Source organism: Agelaius tricolor, unplaced genomic scaffold, assembly GCF_023055355.1.
Source record: "Agelaius tricolor isolate 1412-34295 unplaced genomic scaffold, bAgeTri1.0.p SCAF_56, whole genome shotgun sequence".
NCBI lineage: Eukaryota > Metazoa > Chordata > Aves > Passeriformes > Icteridae > Agelaius > Agelaius tricolor.
Window position 1 is genome coordinate 1,240,819 of NW_027269316.1, and position 23,668 is coordinate 1,264,486.

Genomic DNA, 23,668 nt, shown 5'->3' on the forward strand with positions numbered 1-23,668 from the left:
TATGAAAGCAAGTTTGTTAAGACACTTTAGCAATGACAAGTTAAATGCATTCATAACCACATACTATATTACCTTGGCATTGAATAAAGAATGTTATGTTAATCATAGAACAATAGAATATCCTGAGTTGGAAGGGACCTATCAGGATCAAGTCCATGTCCTGGCCCTGCACAGGACACCCCAAGAATCATACCATGTGCCTGAGAGCATTGTCCAAACACTTCTTGAACTCTGGCAGGCTTGGTGCTGTGACCACTTCCCTGGGGAGCCCAACCACCCTCTGGGTGAAGAACCTTTCCCAAATACCCAACCTAAACCTCCCCTGACGCAGCTTCATGCCATTCCCTCAGGTTCTGTCACTGGTCACTAGAGAGAAGAGATCAGTGCCTGCCCCTCCTCTTCCCCTCATGAGGAAGCTGTAGACTGCAATGAGGTCTACCCTCAGTCTCCTCCAGGCTGAACAAGACAAGTTACCTCAGCCACTCCTTGTATGGCTTCCCCTCTAGACCCTTTACCATCTTTGTTGCCATCCTTTGGTCTCTCTCTAATAGCTTTATATCTTTCTTATATTGTGGTGCCCAAAACTGCACACAGGACTAGAGGTGAGGCCACACCAGTGCAGAGCAGAGCGGAACAATCCCCTCCCTTGCCTGGCTGGCAATGCTGTGCCTGATGCACCCGAGTAATGTGCGCTTTGGCCGGGTTTCAGGGTATTCCCCAGCTGGCTGCCACAGGTCTGGATAGCGCAGTCCTGTTCAGCACAGCCTGCCTGGGCTCCCAAGCAGCTCCCAGCTGCAGGCAACCTTAGCAAGCTCAGCTCTTAAGTGAGATCAGCTCTTTAGTGATTATCAGCTCATTTGTGATTTCAGCTCTTTGCTGATAAGTGCCTTTGGCAGACGCAGGGAGAGAGAGGAGAAGAGCCGTATGAGATTCCACAGAGATGTCTTTATTGATGTCTTCTGCAAAGGTTCTCAGGGACCGCCCTTCTGCCAAACTGGGCAAAAGTAGGGGTTTTTATAGGATACAGGAGTTTTAGAAATTGTCCAATAGTAAGGGTCAAGGCAAAAGTGACCTATAGTCATACAGAGAGATAAGCAAGGGTCCGAAGGCAGAAGACGGGCTTCTTAGGTCCAGTCATCATGACTAGGCATTTCCTGTCTTAGGCTGCTGAATGCCATGGAGGCATTGCAGGCCCTGTGCCTGCTACATACACCCCAGGATATGGTTGGCCCTCCTGGCTGCCAGGGCACTGCTGATTCAAATCCAACTACCCACTGACCAGGACCCCCAGGTCCCTTCCTGCAGCACTGCTCTTCAGCCTCTTGTTCTCCTGTTTGTCTCTACATGTAGGGTTGCCCCATCCCAGGTGCAGAATGTGGCACTTTTCTTTGTGAAACTCCATATGATTGGTGATTACCTAGCCCTCTCATTTGTCAAGGTCTCTCTGCTGAGCCTCTCTGCCCTCAAGGGAGTCAATAGGTCCTGCCAGTTTAGTGTCATCATCAATCTTTCTTAGTATCCCTTCAAGTCCTGCATCCAAGTCATTTATCAAGATGTTGAAGAGAAATGAGCCTAAGATGAAGCCCTGCGGAACCTCACTAGTTGCTGGTTGGCAGCCTGATGTAATCCCATTTACTATAATTCTTTGTGCCTGACCCATGAGCCAGTTGCTCACCCATTGCATGATATGTTTATCCAGCTGTGTGCTGGACATTTTGTCCAGAAAGATACTGTGAGAGAATATTGAAAGCTTTACAGAAATCCCAAACAGACTTCTCTTGATCAACTAGGTGGATTATCTTGTTGAAAGAGGAAATTAAGTTTGACAAGCAGGACTTTCCCTTCATGACGTTGTGCTGGCTGTGACCCATGACTGTTGTCCTTGAGGTGTTTTTCCTTAACTCCCAGAATAATGCTGCAGCATTGGTGAATGGGGCAGAGCAAATGACATCATCTACCTGGACTTATGCAAAGCATTTGATACTGTCCTGTATGACATCCTTGTCTCCAAATTGGAGAGACATGGATTTGATGGACGGACCACTCAGTGGATAAAGAACTGGCTGGATGGCTACACGCAAAGAGTTTTGGTCAACAGCTGATTGTCTATGTGGAGACCGGTGATGAGTGGTGTCCCTCAGGAGTCGGTACTGGGGCTGATACCGTTCAACATCTTTGTTGGTGACATAGACAGTGGGATTGAGGCCACCCTCAGCAAATTTGCTGATGACATCAAGCTGTGTGGTTTGGTCAACACACTGGAGGGAAGGGATGGCATCCAGGGGGACCTGGACAGGCTTGAGATGTGGGTCTGTGCAAACCTCATGAAATGCAACACGGCCAAGTTCAAGGTCTTACACCTGGATTGTGGCAATTCCAGAGACATCTACATGTTGGGCAAAGTGAATGAGAGCAGCCCAGCAGCCCTGCAGAGGATTTGGGGGTGATGGTTGATAAAAAAACATGAGCTGCCAATGTGTGCTCGCAGCACAGAAAACCAACAGAATCCTGAGCTGCATTCAAAGGAGCATTGAAGCACCTTTGCTGGGTTTTAGGGTGTCCCCGGCAGTCTGCAGGGTCCCAGATAGCGCAGTCCTATTCAGGACAGACTGTCCGAGTTCCCAAGCAGTTCTCAGACGCAGGCAACCTTAGCAAGCTTAAGTGAGATCAACTCTTTAGTAATAATCAGCTCATTGTGATTTCGGCCCTTCAGCTTGCTAGGTGCCTAGGCAGGCAGACGCAGGGAGAGAGAGTAGGCTGTGTGGGGTTCCACAGCGATGTCTTTATTGGTTTTTCTGTGAAGGGTCCCAGTGACAGCTCTTCTAGCCAGAACTGGGCTAAAACAGCCCTTTATATAGGGTGCAGGGAAATCAGAAATTGTCCAATGGCAAGGGTTAAAGGAAAGTGACCTATAGTGTTACAGAGAGATAAACAGGGGTTTCAAAAGGCAGAAGAGGGGCTTCTAGCCCATTCACCATGACTTGGCATTTCCTATCTTAGGCTTGTGCACACCATGGGGCCCTTGCAGACCCTGTGCCTGCTACAGAGCATGACCAGCAGGTTGAAGGAAATGATCTTCCCCTTCTACTCTGCTCTTGTGAGACCCTCCCTTGCATACAGTTCTGTTGTCCTCAACATAAGGACATAGAACTGTTGTAGCAAGTCCAGAAGAGGCCACTAATTTGATAAAAGGATTCAAGCACCTTGCCTATGGAGACAGGCTGAAAAAGTTGGGGCTGTTAAACCTGGAGAAGGTTGTGGGGAGACGTCATAGCAAACTTCCAGTATCTGAAAGGGGCTACAGGGAAGCCAAAGAGAGACTCTTTGTCAGGAACTGTAATGATTGGACAAGGAGCAATGGGTACAAATTGAAAGGGGAAGTTTAGACTGGATTTCAAAAAGAAATTTTTTACTGTGAGGGTGGTGAGACTGGAACAGGTTGCCCAGAGAGGTTGTGGATGCCCCAACCCTGGCAGTGTTCAAAGCCAGGCTGGATAAGGCCTTGAGCAACCTGGTCTAGTGGGAGGTGTCCCTGCCCATGGAAGGGGAGGTTGAGACTAAAGGATTTTTAATGTCCATTCCAACCCCTTAACATTCTATGATTGCATGATTGGTGTCATTGTCCTGGCTGTGTAGTCTGTAGTAGATTCCCTTGATGACATCCACATTATTTGATTGTCCCTTAATCCTTACCCAGAGGTTCTCAACCATGCTATTGCCAACTGCAAGCTCCCTACATTCACCTGTCCATTGCATACAGTGCCATTCCCCACCTTGCCTGCCCTGCCTATTCCCCCTGAAGAGCCTGCAACCATCCAACATGGCACTCCAGTCACAGGACTCATCCCACCACATTTCACTTATGCCACTGTGTTGTGGTTTAGGAATAGTACTCCCCAGTTCAGCGCTATCGGCGATGGAGAGAGACGGGGAGACTGTTGATCAGAATCCGAATTTATTGTGGACTACGTATGCTTATATACTATTTTAGGAAGGCTAGTAATTTTTTACTACAATGATTGGGTTAATCATCACATAAACAAAATTATATATTTTGCAACATCTCTTGCTTGCAGAACTTGATTCTTCTTTTCCTGTCAGCCTGTCTTGATTCAGTCTTCAAAGATCTGTTTGTTCTTGCCAAGGCATCCTAATTATCAGATCTCTTATGCTAATCAGGTCCAAAGTACATCATCTCTCCCTTCTCTTTTCAACCAAAACCACTCATTTAATGGCTTTATTAATTATTCTCTGCATACATTGAAGCAAGCAAGGTATCATGATTAATACAATTATTATCAAAATCATCACATGCATACTTATCTTAAAAAAAATCTTTTAGCTAAGATGCTAAACCCCAGCCACTAAAGGCTCAGGCCTGATCTCCACAAACCAAAAATATTTGCAATGGCAGCTGCAGGGGGGACATTACTGGATTTAGAAGAGCTGCCAGAAGTGTAATTGTACCAAAAGGTTTGATTCTTATATACAGCGTGATAGGGAAAAACATCTTAAGTTTTAGACTGATTCTTTCACATGTATTTAAAATTAACACAAAAATCCCTTTTCACAGAACCCCGGAGCTCTAATTCCTGGGGCTCCAAGGGTGCTTCAGGAGGGTAAGGGATTAAATTTGATTTGGTTTGATTTGATTTCAACATTTTTAGTGTAAATATTAGTGTAAAGTTCTTGAGCAGCTATACTCTGTTTTTCTGCCTTTTTTTAATAGCGTGTGTTTCTCGTTATGAACATGAAGGCAACATAAAAGCAAAATATGTGACAAAACAATAAACTTATACTAAGTAAAAATAAATCAGATAATATGTATAATTAGTAGTACATGCAAAATACATTGGTGATTTAAAACAATGCATTATCAATTTCTTAAATATTGTACTATTACTTAGAGTCTGTAGTAATTGGCAAGCTTCATTTTAAAGTGAGGGCTTGGAGAACTATTCCCAGGTATTTAATAGGAGGCTTAGCTATTATATGTCCAAATTTGGCAAGTCAGAATGACTTAAGTATAGTTTTGGTGTAGAAAACGCTTGGCTTTATTGGTATGTTTCTCCACTAGTTAAGACTAGGACTTGGCCAGGGCCCAGGCCTTAACTGGAAGAGGCTCTTTAATATATTTTGAAAACCTCTTTGTAATAGTAGTTAGGAAAGTTCTTTAAAATAATATGTCTTATAAATAGCTGTGCAACAATATGTGAAGGTTTGTAAAGCAGATGGCTTTGTCATTTATCTTTAGCTAAATAGTAGTAAAACAAAAAAGGCATTAAACAGCTTACAACTGATAGCAGCCATAATATAAAATTGTTACTCATTCTTTAGTAGTACTTATAAAAAATAAAAAGCAAAAGTTGTTCTTATTTCTATAACAAAATAGCTGTATCTTTTAGTTTAAATGAGCAAATTTGTATAAATTCATTTAGGCTTTATGTCATTCACTTGTATAACAAAGAATTTATATCTTATTGTTCAAACAGGTATATTTCAGCAAAACTTTAAATCAGCTTCACTAAAACTTAACTTCAGTAAAACATAACAAAAATATACTTAAAAGAACTTATAGCTAACATCACTGAGACTAAACAAAATTAATCTTAAGAAGAATTAATACATTTAAACTCTATTATTACAAAAAGGGTACTGAAAATTTGTCATATAACAATTAAACATCAAGGTAAACAACAACTGTTCTGAAAAATTTGCAATAAAATTACTTTGTTAAAACTGTGGAGTAGAAGTAAGCAACTAATAAAGCTGACAGTAGAGTTTATATACTAATTATAGTTGTCTCAAATAACTACTACAAATAAAGTTCAAAATTTGTCTTGTATGTGTTATAGATGGATAATGAGATGATTGGCTGTCGCAATTAAGGGATGAATATTGTGTGAATATTAAGAGAAGCTTTATTGATGTATAGTTATGTTATTGTAGTTTAGATGTCCTCTGTTCCTCTGTTCTCCCCATAGTTCCCTTCCCACCTCACCCCCCCACCCCCCATATTGGTGCCATCAGACAGCCTGGGTTGCCTAGGACAAGTAGAAAGAAGGCGTGCACATGTGCCCCTTTCATGGGGCAGTTGGGAATGGAACAGCTTGTTGCTAGGGGGGCACGGCATGACAACACCTGACCTTCCAATCAAGTTGCAAGAAAGCAGTCTCCACCAATAAATGGCAAAGAAGAGTTGACTGACAGACTTTGGGAGGAGCCAGGGTTGGCTGATGCAACCCCCAGGAGTATAAAAAGACTGAGCACCCATCTCGAAGACAAACTGGCCCCGTGGTAGGCAGCCACGAGGGCAGTTCCTAGCGCTACAATTTTTCCTTATTTAGTCCTTTGTTGAATTTTTGTTAAGGTTTAATAAACCTTTTAAATATTTTAAGTGAGCAGTTGTCTCTCACATATGTGAGCTAAAGAATCTTGAATTTACGACTTATAACTCTCAGTGAACTATGCAGTTTTGCTATGTTACTAATATGTTGGAAGACACCACTTTTACACAAACACCTTCAAATTTTTCTAGTAACAATCCTGTTAAAAATCACAAATCAAAAGTTACTAAAATTAGAAGGTAAATTTTAACACTGGCTGGTGCTGGGGGGGGGGGGGGGGGGGGGAGGGGGGCACACCCCCTGCAGCAGCTTTTAATGATTGCTTGTAGGATAGCTTTAAGTTGGGCTTAATAAAAGTAATGGGATATAAATATTGAAGTCTAAAACAATAAAAATTTAGTTATATAGTACTAAATAGCTGTACCAAAAGATTCACAATAAAATTACTTTGTTAATAAGGCAAGTAACTGGTAGCAGAAACATTTTGACTAAGGTGAGATGTCACTCAGGGCTTTAAATTTGTATCAAGTGTCACTTTGATAGCTGAGCTGCTCCTTCCAATGCTTGAAAGTGCCTGAGGCACTTCAGCAAGGGACCATTGTGGGGGTGTCCCAATGACTCCTATACAAAATTTGAATGCATAAAAATTCCCCACTGTGTTAACACATCCCTCTCCCACAAAACCTGAGGGACAGACAGCACAAAAGGTTTAACTGTGGCTATCCGCCCATCAGGCCCTGTTATTTGCACCAAGTGTTGGCTTTGCAAGCTTTGACTATTCCCATCCACACCCGAGAGTACCTGAGGCACAGTCATTAATGGCCAATCACTGGGCCCTTGGCTTTTTGAGATAACAGTCACATCTGCACCAGTATCAATGAGTCCTGTTAAAATTATGTCCCTGCCTTTCAGAGTCACTTTTCATTGGCATGTGGGATGCTGAGATGTAATACAGTTGTGTCCAAAAAATCTGTGAGACCCCTATGGAACCAAACCCCCCTCCCCTCTGTTCAGCTGTCAGGGGTGCAGATAGGGGTGCTGCCGGGACAAGCATGAGTTGGACTATATTGTTCCCGGCCGGGACTACACAGGGTGGCTGGGGGATCCAAGCCATGATCATTATTTCCCCAACCGAGTCAGAGTCAATGACTCCTGGCAGCACACACAACCCTGTTATCGAGGTAGATGATCTACCTATAACCAAAATGTGGTTACCAGGTTTCAAGTGTCCATAGATTCCTGTAGGGGGACAAAAATCTGAGCAATCAGACAACTTTACTGTGTTATTGGTTGATATGTCCAGTCCTGCAGTGCCTGGGGTGGCTACATATAGGTCGGTGACAGACTGGTGGGGGCTGCTTGTGGTCCGGCAAAGGCTGCTTGGGGCGGTGGCTGGGCTGAGGCTTGTGGTGGTCTTCTCTGAGGTATCGGCTGGAGCATCTGTGTCTTTGTGTGGTGCTGCTCCGTGCTTTGGCTCTGGTTTCCCGATATCCGGTGCCATTCAAAATCATACTTGAACCGACATTGATTAGCATATTGCCTCCCCTTACAGCACTGAGGGTAAATACTGGCAGTTTTGGAGGGATTGTTTTGGGCCCACTCCTGGTTCTCACACCAGCACTTCCAGTTCCGGGGGAACTCACTGATTGGAGCCAGATCGGCTGTTCCTTGCTCCTCACATGGGGAACCAATTATCGGTGATGGACAGAGACGGGGAGACTGACTGTTGATCAGAATCCGAATTTATTGTGGACTACGTATGCTTATATACTATTTTAGGAAGGCTAGTAATTTTTTACTACAATGATTGGGTTAATCATCACATAAACAAAATTATATATTTTGCAACATCTCTTGCTTGCAGAACTTGATTCTTCTTTTCCTGTCAGCCTGTCTTGATTCAGTCTTCAAAGATCTGTTTGTTCTTGCCAAGGCATCCTAATTATCAGATCTCTTATGCTAATCAGGTCCAAAGTACATCACAGGACCTCCACCAAGGCGCTTCCAAAGTAGATGCCACTCACTCACTCCCCTGTCACCTTCCTCTTCCCATTCCAGGAATGGAGTTGAGAATTGGAGGCACAAAAATGTGAAAATCACAGGTCGAGATAAGAACAATTTACTGGAAACAGCAATGAGATAAGGAAACAGTAACACCAACAATATTAATAAGAAAAGGTATAAGGCAAAGAAATTATTTACATAGGAAGTCAAACAATACTGGACCATTTCACCTGCCACTGGAAAGGAGAGAGTGCCGCTGGAAAGGAGAGAGTCCCTACTCCCCTCACAAGTGAGGTGAGATGATATCAAATAACATTAGGGTCTGGCCATGCCCCCCTGACATCTACTGTAAAAAATTACCCCGTCCTGGCCAAAACTAGGACACATTGATGCCATACCTCAGGGACTGGGCCAGGGCTTTGAGCGCCTCTTGTTTGTTCCTCATGCTGTGCTCATTGGTACAGAAACATTTCAAGTGTGGTTCACTGTAGCTGATACCTTGTGTGGCAGATTGAAGAATCTCACTGGCACTCAGTCCTTCAGATTCGGGTGTGCCATCCCACTGATCATCTCTGGCAAGCCTGGTTTTGTCCCTTTCCCCATTTCCGTCTAGTTAAAGCTCTATCAATGAGCCCCACTAACTCCAGTGCAAAAATCCTTTTTCCCCTCAGAAAAATGCATCCTGTCAGGTGTAAGAAGGCTGGTGTTGTATGTAATCTGTAACTTTTCTGACTGTAGACACTGATGTTGTGTGCATGCTGATGTGTTTAATATTTCCATGTTCCACTTTATGTACTAATTCACAATTGTTATAGTTCTGTCTGGAAAATGATTCAACTTCAGAAAACAATGATTGTGCACTCTAGAATACTTTTATTCTTATACCACCTTGCTTTGTATGCTGTTTGTTCACAATGTATAAATCAAGCTTTCCACGTGTAGTGTGGTACTGTGAAGAGATTATTATACTACCCAGAAAAAGAGGGCAAATTAAGTTTATTTATTCATTCTTTATATAAATTTGATACTTGCTCTAGAATTTTTATGCTGAAATTATGTGAGTGAATCATGCAATTCTGCTTTATTGTTGAATGGAAAACTATTTAAAAGTCAGCCTAAGATTTGTCAGTTAGCGACATAAGAAATCGAATTACATTTTTATCTGAACAATGGATAAATATTGGAGAGGATTCCAAAGTGGTAAAATTGGCACTTAGTTTCAGCCATAGCATCTCCTCAGTACCAAACATCTTGTTTAATCCACCTAAAAGTGAAATTGTTAGGTTAGTATAAGGTATGTTTAATATTCTTTCTCTAACTACCTGTGGTGGGTTCAGTGATGGTTAATTACTAGTGTATTTATTAGAATGTGCTTACTTATTTTCTGTTGTGATATAGGATTAGGAGTGTGAAAAATGTGTATTTTATGATTGGCTTTTTGCAAATATTAAAATGAATATTATATGTGTTATGTTAGAAAGTTATGCTGTATTAATTTTCTTAAGTAGTGTGTTAAATATAGTTTTAGGTGATAACATAATGTTAAAATAGAAACTATGCTATGTAAGATACTTTTTTTAAAGAAAGGACTTGCACCGAGATAGCAGCCACAGGACACCTAAATCTTTCAGAGAAAAAAGAATTTATTGCTCTCATATCAGAAGAAACGAACTACTTCCTGCTTTGCTCAGCCCTGAAATGCCGTTAGGATTAAGAGGAAGAAGCTGACACTGACCAGACAGAATCCTTTGTTTGAATGGAATTTATGCATCATGTATGAGATGTATGAATATGCAACAGGCTATTGTTTTAAAGGGTTAATCCTCTGTTAACGGGTGTCCTTTTTCAGGCTTATGCTGCCCAGAAAAAGGTACCCAGACTGTCTGTAACTTTATTTTTATTGTCTCATATTGTCCTAAATCCTAATTGCCCAAATTTTTATTACTCCATTTATATTACTATTTTTATAACCATTTTATTACTATTAAACTTTTAAAATTTTAAAAACAAGTGATTGGTGAAATAAACAGGGCAGGAGACTTTTTCTCCTTTTAATGCTTTTATTACAAGTGATCAGCTCAAGGTTGGGAGGCTCGATGGGTCTGCGGCTTCTCCGTCATCGCTCCCAGGGTGACTCGGATGAGGAGTAATGTGCAGCTTTTTCCCCTAGGGGGCAGAGCTGGGGGTCCCATCCACACGAGAGCAGTGGGGGTATACCCCATGTTACAACTTTTCAGACTTGCCGTCTCGGGTTCTTGGCTCCAGCTGAAGTCTTTGCTCAGGGTGAGGGGCAACAAAGGTTCTCAGCATCTCTGCAGGCTCGGTATTTTGTTCCTCACGTCCAGACATCACTTTGATCTCTTAATTCTGTGTTGGCTCGTTGTTTTTGGGGTCTTTTCGGTAAGTTTGGTGGGGTGGCTTCCCATGGCATGCTGGTTCCGAGGTTAATTTGCATGCCCTCTGATGTGTCCCCTTCATGTCCCCTCCTTTCACTGTGAGAAGGGCTATCAACCTGGCTTTTAGGCAGGACGGTCCTGATACAAAAGGAGTAGTTAATGAAAACGACCGGTGATTACAATAACAAACAGGTAGAACTCCACCTTGGCAGCAACTGATCCAGCCTGTTCACTTTGCAACCTTTTTACAAAAAAAAATTGGTAGCGTTTTTTTACTCATAATAGTTCCCCCTCTTTTTCTTTGATTGAGCTTAAACTTAAGATCGCATCAACTTGCAATTTCTGATTCATGAGCCTAGAATTTCTTTAATTTTTTGTATTGATTATAAATTTCTTGAGCACTGGTAATCATGGTTACTTAACTTTGTTACTTTTCTTGGTTTGTTCAGGTTAGAATTTTTTGAGATCTTTAGGTTTGTCTGCACGGCCAATACTACTATTTTATTGAAGCAGGGAAGTAAGCACAGTAAAAAGAGCAGTCCTCCAAGTATACACACAGTGAGGAAAGCTATTTTTTCCCATAAATCCTTTTTGAAAATCCATAGGTTATCCCACCAACTGGAATCAAGTGTAGGAGTTTGTTCTTGGTTATTTACATATGCTAGTTTTTTTTTTCATTTGAGATGTTTCTAATGATTGCATTCTTTATCTCTAATACTGCCTGGAGCCTGATGATTCTGTTTAACATAGATATTGGGGTCCGAACCTGGCCCTTACAATTTTGGATTCTCTCAATTTCTATTGCACTTTGCCTCTTCTGTTTGGTTTCTCTTAAATCATTGTATATAGGAACTCCTAAACTTGATCCAGCTTCTTTGGGTAATAAGAAGAAAGCTGGTCTTATCATTTCAGTGGTGCAACTGCCAGGCCAGTCTCCTGACAATTTAGTGTATGCTGTAGTACCAGTGATCAAAACCAGGTGTTTAGGGCTCTCTCAAAATGTGTTATTAGTTTATGTTGGGCATTCCCAATATTTACACAGTTTTTTCATTTTCCAAAAGGGGTTTATCCCTTTTTCAGTACACTCATAAAATTCATATACTTCATGATAGATACACTTGTCTCTTTCTTTTTTCTCAACAGACTAATTTATTTGGATCTCTTGGGATCCACCGGGTAGCCGAATTCTTTACTGCTAAACACCTTTTACAAACCATCTTTCTTACTGCTTTTACCATTTCTTTTCTTTTGACTAGATCAACTAAGCTTACTTCAGCAACATCACATTCAAAGCACAACCAGGCTTCTCCTACAGGGCACTCTCCCAGGAGTTGCTGCCTAAAAGTGGCGGTATTCTGGGCTATCCAATACATTCTCTTATCTTCTTGATAAAGGACCAATTGGGAGAGATTAACACAATTGGGGTTAGAATTGATGTGGACTCTAGACAAGGAGCTTACTTCTTCCTCCTCATAGAGGGGCTGCTAGCACTCACTGCACGGCTCTCTTGGGCTCCCCAGAGCACCACCAGCAATTAGAGCCATCATTACTACCCTTCCCAAGAGTCTGGTGTGGGTCATCTTGCATGACCTGCCCACCTGGCCTTGCCTCTTGGGGGACTTTACTGAGAAGAAGCTTCCAAGCTCTTTAGAGTCTTTTCTACCTGCTTCTCTGGTTAAACCTCTCTTGGTCTGTCCCTACTAATTTTGGTTTCTCCTAGGGGAGTGCTCTGTAGAGGATTAACCTGGAGTCTTTGGAACTAAATTGGGGGGAACTTAACCAGAATTACTTATTAACAGTCTTTAACTATTGACAAACTTATTTTTAACACAGAACTGTCTTATAACACTTTATGGTATGGTATGGTTCTGATACCAAACTCTTTTCCTATACAGTTCATCAGTCTTTTTGACTCATCCTTCTGAGAGTCAACTTTAAGTCTTTTGGTCCTTTTATAACGGTATACTCAGGTGAATTAACTCGTGATGTGGTTGACTCTTGTCCAGTGCCCGGAGGTGAGAGTGGTGTGGAATCTGGTCCAATTCCAGAGGGAAAAACTGATGTGGAGTCCGGTCCAATGCCAGAGGGAGAGTGGTGTGGAATCTGGTGATGTGGGTCCAACCCTTTCCTCTGGTCTGCACAGTCGAATTAGCAATGAGGAGTACCTGAAAGGGGCTTTCAAATATAGGTATTATTTGTCTACTATTTTATGATTCTATCAAAACCCGATTTCTTGGGTTAATGTTATGTATAACTGGTTAATTTCCCTTTTTCCATAGCTTGCATGTTTCTCTCACATTCTGTATTTTGCAAGGGGTTGTATTTCTGTTAGCTAACTTAATTCCCAAAGGGCTATTTTGGGGGTATCTCTTCTAGTATGCTTTTATTCTCCCATTTTTCTCTGTATCTAACTAACTGGTTTTTTGTTCCATTTTCAAGATCTTATCTATTCATCTCCTGCCTCTGTTTCTCACTTTCACTAACAGCTTGAATACCACTTTTCTTTCAACCTCTTACACCTAACAAAACTTTTTTCCCACACTACTTTTCAACACAATACACCTCCCTCCAAGGAGATGTGGTAAAGCTTAAAATGCACAATCCACATTACCTATACTTTCGTTCATCTCCATTCACTCACTTTTATTTCTCATTCACTTTCACACATTCCTTCACAACCTCAAGACACAAAGTGGATCCCTGTCGCCAGAAAATCACGGGTCCCTGTGGCCCCCCTCGCCTTGGGGTTGGCCTCTAGGTCTCAGTATCTCCAGGCCTCCAGGAAGGGCCCTGACTCTGGTTGCCTCCGGTGCCTGTTCACCTGTGAGGCTGTCTGCGTATCACTCACACTCATCAGCTACAGCCCCCTCACATGCCCGGGGAACACTAGCTTGGTTTGCAGGTCACACACACCCTTCAGCTAAAGCCCCCATCTGCCGGGGGGATGATAGCCTGGTTTGCGGGTCACACACTCTTCTTTCCACTGCCCCCCCTTTCCCACCCGCCCAGGAAGTTGAGGCTGACTTTGTGTGTGATTCACTCTCACACACACAAGACAACAATAAGGTACCTTTTACTTTCACATCACTTATTACAAGTTAAGTGTTACTGGCCAGTCCCAGTGCTATTGGATATCTTTTCCAGTTTCTCTACAATAATAGCAGCGCTGTTCACTTAAAGGGACTTGAGGTCACTCCATCCCTCTTGTGCTTGACAGTACAAGAGGCCTATCCTTGCCTCCTCCTGGTGGTGGACCCGCCCTCTCTTTTGTTACCTTGCTTGCCCCCACACTTTCTCTAGCTACTGCAACCATGATCCTAGCCTTGGCCTTTGCTCTTTCTTCTTCCCTCCTTAAATACACTTTCAATGCTTCTCTCAATAACTCATTAATGTCTTTTTCTTGCCAATCTTCAATCTTTTCTAGTTTTCTCCATATATCAGGCCAAGATTTGGTAACAAATTGGACTTTTAGTAGCACTTGACCTTCTGGGGTGTCTGGGTCTATTTTGGAGTACAGTTGGAAGTTCTGCATTAGGCCAAGTAGCAGGAGTTTCATCACAAAGCTAACACTTCCCACTCCTCCGCCTATAAGAACTTCTCTGAGGGGAAAAAGTCTCTCTACCTTGGAGATCCACGATCTGGTACTGCAGTATGGCCCATCTTCAGACGCCAAACTACTAATTTGGGAGATATCAGGATTACCCTGAACTTTCTGCAGATCAACAGGTGTATTTGGTGATAACAGTTTACCAGGCAAGGAGGCATTTGTGTCCCAACTAGGAGGAGGTAAAGGGACAGCAATAGGAGGGGGAAAAGAGCTTGAGTACATATTAAGGGGAGCTGGAGAAGTGGTGGAGAATGCAGCAGGTGGAGTAGGCACTTGTAGTGGTGCAGAAGGAACTGGAGGAGCCAAAGGGGGTGGTGAGGGAGTGGTTACTAGGGGAGATACCGGGTCTACCATAGAGGAAGCCAAAGAGGTAGAAGAAGGAATTAGAGGAGGTGGTAATGAGATGGCAGCCGGGGGAAAAAGTGGATCTGCCATCTGAGGTGCCTGAGGAAGAGGATTATAAGGTGGAGGGGCATCAGGAGGCAAATAATCCAGGTGGTCCCATCTTTTTCCAATTTCAGCATCCCCTCCTTCATCCCCCTCTTTCTTCTTCTGCACCTTACCAATTCACACACCTTCATCCCCAATAGCACTCTTTAACCAGCAAGCTACATACAATAATTGCTCAGGATCGGTATCCTCCCAAGCTGTCAGATAGTGACTCAGTTGTTGACACATCCACTTGTCTTTTGTCCCACACCAAGGCCATCCTCCTTGCACCTCTAATTCTGGCCAGACTTCTACGCAGTAGTGGATCATCTTAACCTTATCTAATCCCTCCGTGGCCTCTATAGAATCCCATTTCTCTAACAGTTCCCTAAGGCACTATTGGGAGGTATATTCCTCAATCTCTTGCCTGTCTTCTTACTATTACACCCTCCCATTTTTTGGGTCTCAACAGAAAAAATCCCAAAGGTGACTCTACTGACAGGTAATCTCAAGAAAAATCTTGTTTGAGGAGCTTCAGCCTCCTCCACCAACTTCAGATTTGCCTGACGCTCAGGACTTTACACTGAAACAACTGCCTGATCTCTTGATTGCCTAACTTTACCAATGTCAGGTCTTATATCTATCAGGACTTTAAACCATGAAACCTCGGCGTAAGAGCCCGATTCGTGCCTGACTCCCCTCTGTCAGGAAAAACAGCTGCCTGATTTCTAGCTTGCCTAACTTTCCAAATGTTAGGCCTTACCGTATCAGGACCTAAAAACAAACTCCAGCTTCCTTCACTGGGATTTGTGCCTGACCCCTTTGTCAGGACTTAATTTGCCTGCAGGACTTGTGCCCTTGCCCGAATACGTCTCGGGACTTGCAATCTGCCTGACTTCCCTCTGTCAGGACTTTTGGGGGTGCGTGCCAATCATAAACTATTTCCTCCGCACACCCGGAGGGGGGGCCCTCTCTCCCCCTTAGGAGATGACTCACTCACACTGATTCCACTCGCTTCCCCCTGTTCCCGGCCGGCTCCCGCGTGGGAGTCTGAAACCGCGGTACTAGAGGGTCCACACTCACTCCGAGGATCCAAGCTGCCAGCCCTTGTCTCACTCACACACACTCACCTCCTACTCCCGCCACCGGATATTTCTCACCCGTCTGGCGCTCCTCCGCGTCACTGGTCCCAAGCCGATCTTCTCTGGTCCTGATAGCCAGCTGTCCTGGAGGTCCAAGATGGCCAGTCCTGGTGACCTCTTCAGGTGTGGCTATCCTGGACGAGTGCCCAGCTGAAATAAACAGGGCAGGAGACTTTTTCTCCTTTTAATGCTTTTATTACAAGTGATCAGCTCAAGGTTGGGAGGCTCGATGGGTCTGCGGCTTCTCCGTCATCGCTCCCAGGGTGACTCGGATGAGGAGTAATGTGCAGCTTTTTCCCCTAGGGGGCAGAGCTGGGGGTCCCATCCACACGAGAGCAGTGGGGGTATACCCCATGTTACAACTTTTCAGACTTGCCGTCTCGGGTTCTTGGCTCCAGCTGAAGTCTTTGCTCAGGGTGAGGGGCAACAAAGGTTCTCAGCATCTCTGCAGGCTCGGTATTTTGTTCCTCACGTCCAGACATCACTTTGATCTCTTAATTCTGTGTTGGCTCGTTGTTTTTGGGGTCTTTTCGGTAAGTTTGGTGGGGTGGCTTCCCATGGCATGCTGGTTCCGAGGTTAATTTGCATGCCCTCTGATGTGTCCCCTTCATGTCCCCTCCTTTCACTGTGAGAAGGGCTATCAACCTGGCTTTTAGGCAGGACGGTCCTGATACAAAAGGAGTAGTTAATGAAAACGACCGGTGATTACAATAACAAACAGGTAGAACTCCACCTTGGCAGCAACTGATCCAGCCTGTTCACTTTGCAACCTTTTTACAAAAAAAAATTGGTAACCTTTTTTTACTCATAACAATTGGGTTTTTTCACCGGACAAAGGTAAAGTAGGCTCAAAACTATAAAAGAGTAAAACAAGAAATTTATTAACTAAAAGAAAAGGTAATAAGAATCAAAACAAAGCTTTCAGGATACTTCTACCTACAAATTTTTCTTTTTCTATGACTATGTAAAGAAACAAAACTTAAAATTTCAGTTAGTTTATCTCTTTTAGAATAGTCTTTCATTAGTTTACTTAGGGTGAGAAGTCTCTTTTGTTAATATTATGGAGACTTCTCCACAAGAAAACAGTTTTTTGGCTATCAATTCTCATGAATAGCAGCCGTCCAGGGAAATTTGCAATCGTGAAATCCCTCTCATTTTCTACAAGTTTTTCTTATAGTTGTGTTTATGGTTTGTGAAAAACGCCAATCACTTGTTTTTAAAATTTTAAAAGTTTAATAATAAAAAATAATGGTTATAAAAATAGTAATACCATTAGAGTAATAATAATTTGTACAATATGAATTAGGACAATAGGCGACAATAAAAATAAAGAGTTACAGATGTCCAGGTACCTTTTTCTGGGCAGCACGAGCCCGAAAAAGGACACCCGTTAACAAAGGATTAACCCTTAAAAACAATAGCCTGTTGCATATTCGTACGCCTCATACATGATGCATAAATTCCATTCAATTACAGGATTCTGTCTGGTCAGTGTCAACATCTTCCTCTAAGTCTAAAGACCTCATCCTGGCTATGCGGCGTCATCCTGACTGTGCGAGGCAGGAAGAAGTTCATTTCTCCTGATAATGGAGCAATAAATTCCCTTTCTCTGAAAGATTTAGGTGTCCTGTGGCTGCTATCTCAGTGTGAGTCTTTACTTTAGAAAAAAAGTATCCTACATAGCATCGTTTCCATTTTAACATTTTGTTATAACCTAAAACTATATTTAACACAGTACTTAAGAGAATTAATACAGCGTTACTTTCTAACACAACACATATAATATTCATTTTAATATTTGCAAAAAGCCAATCATAAAATACATGCACTTTTCACAATCCCCACTCTTATTACTTGCAAATCATTTGGCTTGAGCAATATTTCTTATCTACTTGCATCTTCTCGACTATGCTGGCAAAATAAAACAGGGGATTACACAAGGAAGAAATATCAAAACAGTTGTAACACATAAAATGAAAGATCTTAATTTCTTCTAATACATTACCTCACCAGCTAGGTTTTAACATTGTTTTCTAATTTTTGGACTGGTACCTGGGTTATTATATGCATATATATATATTTCTTCTTTGATTTCTTTTGCTTTTTCTAGAATGACTTTTCTGTGGTCATCAATTTTCAACAATCTGATATATTAAACTTTCCACAAACACCCCCTTTTTTAGCCAATAAATAGTCTAAAGCCAACCTATTCTGATACGCTACAGTTTTTGTTTGGCTTAGCTGACTTGATATTAACTCTAATGCCTGGGCGGCTTTATTTGCGACCATTTCTATAACTGCTTGGAGTCCTGTAATACGATTCAACCTAAAATTTGGGGTCAATATAGAGTTAAATTGCTGTGCTGGTTTTACCTTTTTGTTTACTATTTGTTTTTTTACCGAATCTTGAACCGTATCATTAAGATTAAATGTAAAACAAATCCATCTCTCTCCTTCTGGACATTCAATTCCAAATCTATTACCACTTTTTCCTAAATTTCTTGTAATCCAATAATTTTCTCCACTTTGCCTACAGGTTCTTAATTTGGATGGGTTATAACAGTGGCTGTTGACATAGGTGTGTGTAATAAAAGAGGAACTTTGGTTTCTTTCCATGTGATGCTTTCCGTAGCATTTGTGACATGATTTTGCTGGTATCCCGAAAGGGAAAAGACAACAAATGAGTGCCAGAAACGGGAATAACAGAGGTCCAGTATGGCTTATACTCCCACCTTCCATGCCTGTGAGGTTGCAACCCACAGCAGGTGTATTTGATCTTCTTGGTGGCGAAATACAGAGGCCAATCTGGTCTTGCCCTCTATTTCCTTGTCACTTTCTCTTAACTAATTTCCAGGCAAATTGGTTTTGACACCCTTTAAGTGTGGTTTCCCACCGTTCCTCAGGTATCTCTCATTCAACAGGCACTAATAATTCCCATCCACAAAACCAAGTTATTACTTTAACACTTCTTGCAAGAAGAGCATAAATTTTGTGAACTACAATACTAATTATTCCCACAATTCAAACATTCACTTATAACTCAGCTAGCATGTCCAGTGTGGGAATTAATCAAATGAAGTTTACAGTATGGTACTGATGGAAATGGTAATTCCCCTTCTCCCCTGTACAATTCACTGGCTAAGGTCAGAATACAAAAACAATCTTGACTCCTCTGTCTGAAGTATTCCTCCCCCAAGGAGATGTTTTATTCAGGCAGTGCTTGAAACCAGTGATATAAGCGTTGTCTTACTTCTTAATTCAGTGTTATTCTTTGTACATTTCTTGGATCATTTGGGTTTTCCCAAACCATTACCACTCAGTCCCCATTGGAAAGTCAGGTTGGTATCACCTGGTTTACATGTGATAGTCCATTCCTCAGGTTCTTTCACAAGTCCTTTGATTCTGCTGGCATGAATTCACCCTCTTTCCGTGATTCTGATTGTTGCTTCAGTAGTACCTGGAAAGGACTTCTTAATAGCATAGTAATAAATGAAAGATAATACTGCATTAACTTTTACCATTCGCTTTTCTTCCAAACTTTCTGGGTTTAGCTGAAAGCTTTCTCCACAGCAGCCTCTTCTTCTTCTATCCAGATGTGCTAATAGCTGCAGAGGCAAATTCTTCTTTCTGTGAGTTACAGTTAGTTAAATAAAAAAGGCTAGACCGATTTTAACACGAGATGTATCACATCTATTGCTTTTTACTTTTTGGGCAGCATTTAATTGTTTTAGCCTTACAAACCCATTTTTCAGGAAAAAACTTCTTTTTTTTTTAACAGCAAACAAAACAAAAAAACTTATTACTTAAGAAAATTAAACCACTTTGTGAGGTTTGGAGAGTCAGCAACCTGCTTTGATTCTATCTTTTAGTGCTAACCCTCTCCCCCTCTTTTCACAGCCTTGCTGTCAATGTGGTTCTTCACCCTTCCCCCGGTGCTGGGTGCTGCCACTTCACTGTAGGGCCGGAGCAGGGGAGAACAGCCACGGGCATGGGGACCCTGGGGGCATGCCTTGGGGCTCTTTTGCCCCCTCTCTCTCTCTCTTCTCCTCTCTCTTTCTCTTTCCTTCTCTCTCTCTCTCGGCTCACTTACTGGGGCCGATGCTGCCATCCTGGACTAGGGACCCCGACAGTCTGGGAGGGACCCCGACAGTCTGGGAGCCACCCCGGCAGTTCCACCACAGAGCCAGCCTGCTCCTGCCTGGCAAACCTGTGTCATCTGCTCCCAGCACCGCCGCCGGCTCACCTCCATGAATCGGTCCCTGCCGCAGCCCCTGAGACCCTGCCGCTTGTAGGGAGTGGTCAGACACCTCTCAACCTTGACAACCCCAAACTTGGCGTCCCCAGATGCTCCTGACATTCTTTTTCTTTCTCTAATCAACTTATCCTCTTTTCTCTTCAAGCAGGGCCCATTCTACTAAACCCTTTCTGGACCTCAGTTCGGCATTGAATAACCTCCGAATAACCATGTGTAAAGACACTTCCCTGTCTTTCATGCAAAAAACCCGCATTCACACTTCTGCTCTCTTCTAGCACCAAGATGTCATCACTCCACATTCCAACATCTCAGAGTTTGCTAACCACCCCCCTACTTCAACTTCTCTCTTTCTTCTCTTCTTACTTCTTGTTGTTTTGGTTTTTTTTTTTGATTCAACACACCTCAGACAGTACAAGGTGAACCTAACCAATTTACTTCCAAAAGTAAGCTTACAACTTTCTTTTGCTAGGATTGCAGTAGCTGGTATAACTTAAATATGTACTGGCTAGCTGTGGCTTACTGGGCCTAACATCTTTGATATATAAGCTACTAGATATTTTTTTACTCTTCCTCACTCCTGAATTAAAATTTTCTGAACTACTCCATTTTCTGTATTTATGTATAAATGATAAAGGATTTTTCTAACAAGGGTAAGCTTAAAGCTGGTACTTAGGCTAGTTTTCACTTCAACTTTTTTAATTTAACAATATCTTCCTTGGTCTGTTTTATATCATCTCCTTCTGTCAATTTTTCATACACAAATTTTGCTGCTTGTGTGTACCCCTCAATCTATAATCAATAATATTTCAATAATCTAGGTAATTTTCTGATCTCCCTCTTTGAAGAGGGAGGAAGAAGGAATAAAATTCTTGCCATTTTCTCATGGTTGGGTTACCAGCTACTTTTATTTATTGTCTAAGATATTTTACCACTGGGTAGTGAGTCTGAGTTCTTTTATTAACCTCCCTTAAATCTTGTACTAGTCTATAACTCTCATTGGACTTCTTTACTGGGGGAATAGGGGTATTATGAGGAGACATACAAGGTTCTAATGTCTCATCCTTTATTAGTCCTTCTATTACTGGCTTCAAACCTTCCCGTCCTTCTAAAGATACAGGATACTGACGTACACGTATGGGACAATCTTCTCTCTCAACTGTAACCCTTATGGGGTCGATATTTAATCAAACCCATTCTTCTTTGTTGATTTTTTTTTCTTCATCTTCTTGCCCTAATTTTAAAACTAGCTGTCATTTTCCCATTTTCTGGTATAACTCCTATTCTTAATTGCACTTGTAAGACTCTCCCCAATAAATTGCTACCTGCCCCTGAGACCAATAAAACATCTCCCATCTAAATTTTAGTTTCTTCCCTCAATTACCACATCTTTAATGACCAGAAATGTAAAACTTTCTCTCTTTTTGCCCCTGTTACTTTCACTATGTGTTTGCTCACACTATAACCTTTTGGAATATTTAACAGGCAGGTTCTTTCTGCTCCTGTGTCTACTACAAATTCCTATTCTTCTTCTTGGGGATCCACTTTTAAGGTTATCACAGGCTCCAGATGGTATTTGTCCCCTAAAAAAAACAGAGCCTATGACCTCCCTATTCCTACTCTGTCCCCATCTCTTTAAAGATTTTCAGATCTTCCGCTTGCTTAGGACCATTTTCCTATTTCTCTTAAGTTTGTTTATCTATTTAATTGGAGTTTCTTCTTTTCCCTCTAAAAAGCTGTCCTTAAAAACCTTTTTTATTTTTTCATTTCACCTTTGATATACTGTCTCATTTATTCCCTTGATTATGTAATTACGATAACTATTCATGTGTTTACTCCCCTCCTCATTATTTTGACCCCACTCAGGAGGGGAGGTACAGTTGGCATTTTGTCTTCTCTGGGGGTCCCTGCGGATTATCTTTTTTCCCAAGCTTTTATTCCAGCTGCTCTGATTAATTGCCTTTCTTCCTGACATAATATTATTTTCATTATAGACCGCATCTCTTCTCAAGTATAAATGTTTGGACCTAAAAGTTGGTCTAATTGTTCAGCTATGCCTATGGGATCCTCCAAATATCCCTTTTATTTATTTCTTAAAATTTCTGGACCTCAGACGAAGTCAAAGGGGCATTTACAAACCTCGGTCCACTCCCTCCTATGGGAACCTCTCTTAATGGAAATAGACCAATCCCTTTATCCCATTCTTTTTGGATTTTTATCTTCTATAGCCTTTCTCCCGTATTTTTAGGAATAATCAGGAGAGGGCTTTCTTTTAACTGAACTTTTAGTGTTTCGATAAAGTGCTTCCTTTAGAGAGAGTTTCTCAGAACAGCCGGAGCTGTGGTTACCAAGGGAACGGGGCTAGGGGCAGGAGGGGGGGACTCGGCATAGTGCCGAGTCTCGGTCCTCCAAAGGCGGGGTCTGCAGGCGGAATCGCCCGAGGGGGGTGTTCCGGTGCAGGCCGAGCTGGAGCGTGGATAGCCGGCACATGGCTGGTGGCGGCTGATCCGGCAGAGACAAAGCCGGCGACAGACCCCGGCTGCAGCGGCGGTAGCCGACCAGAGTCTGGGCAGCCGGGGATGGGGCAGACGGGGCAGACGGGACCCCCCCCCCTCGGTGCGGTCGGCGCGGTGACCACGGTTCACACGGCAGGACAGACCCCCACCCCCGCCGGCACGGCCAGCGGAGCGGCCGCGGGCCAGGCGGCCGGGACTGAGGCAGACGGACTGTGCCGGAGCCGGCACAGGGGCTGAGGGGGTGGTGCAGCTGCGAACGAGTGGGGGAACAAACGGGAATGGATGAGGTAATATTTTGTTCCCAGCCCTATACTTTCAACGTTTTTCTTTTATTGCCTTTCAAATATGTTATTTTCTTACAACCGCCCCCCTCCCCAGCATGTGGTATACTCTTTTTCTTCTGGATTAAACGGTTTTTACAAATAAATCCAGAGCTGAACAAATCCAAACTTCTGCTTGGATACTTCGAAATGGTCGACGAGCTAACTCACGACCTTCTCATGCTGTTTTTCTCATCACCCTTTTATTTATCCTTTGGCAAATTATACATCTTTCAGTTACTTGTTTTTCTACTCCAAAAAATCCCAATGCACCCATAGTTCCTTAAAAAATGATCACACAAAGCCAGAGTATCCCACTGGGCTTTTTGTTACATGTCCTCTGCTATTCCCTAGTAAGCATTTTATTATCTAATTGTCTTTCATCAAGATGTTTCTATTTCCCCAATTTATCTTGTTCACCACCTATCTTGTTTTAATTCCCCTTTTTTTGCTTCCCTAAAATTTGGAATTTCCAATTTTTCCTCATTTGGAGTTAATATTAAGTCTTTCAGCTACATTTTCTGCTGTGTCTTTAGCTTCCTGATCTGCCAAATTAATTCCCCTTATTTCTGGGGTCTTTACCTTTTGGTGTCCCTTAATATGTACTATAGCTATCTCTCTTAGGTAATTTTAATGCCTCTAAACCCTCTAAAAT

The 23,668-nt window shown here is 42.4% G+C and overlaps 1 protein-coding gene across 3 annotated transcripts in view; it reads left to right on the forward strand.

The window, feature by feature from the left end:
* The window catches only part of LOC139604872 (transportin-1-like), a 136,960-nt gene that overhangs the window by 107,821 nt on the left and 5,471 nt on the right, over positions 1-23,668 (forward strand). Inside the window, exon 25 of one of the 3 annotated variants that reach the window (XM_071456190.1) lies at positions 5,493-6,344. The exons of the other annotated variants lie outside the window; for them this stretch is intronic. The gene's annotated coding sequence lies outside the window, so the exon portion shown is untranslated. Of the gene's footprint in view, positions 1-5,492; positions 6,345-23,668 lie in introns of those variants that run through there. 3 annotated transcript variants of the gene reach the window in all.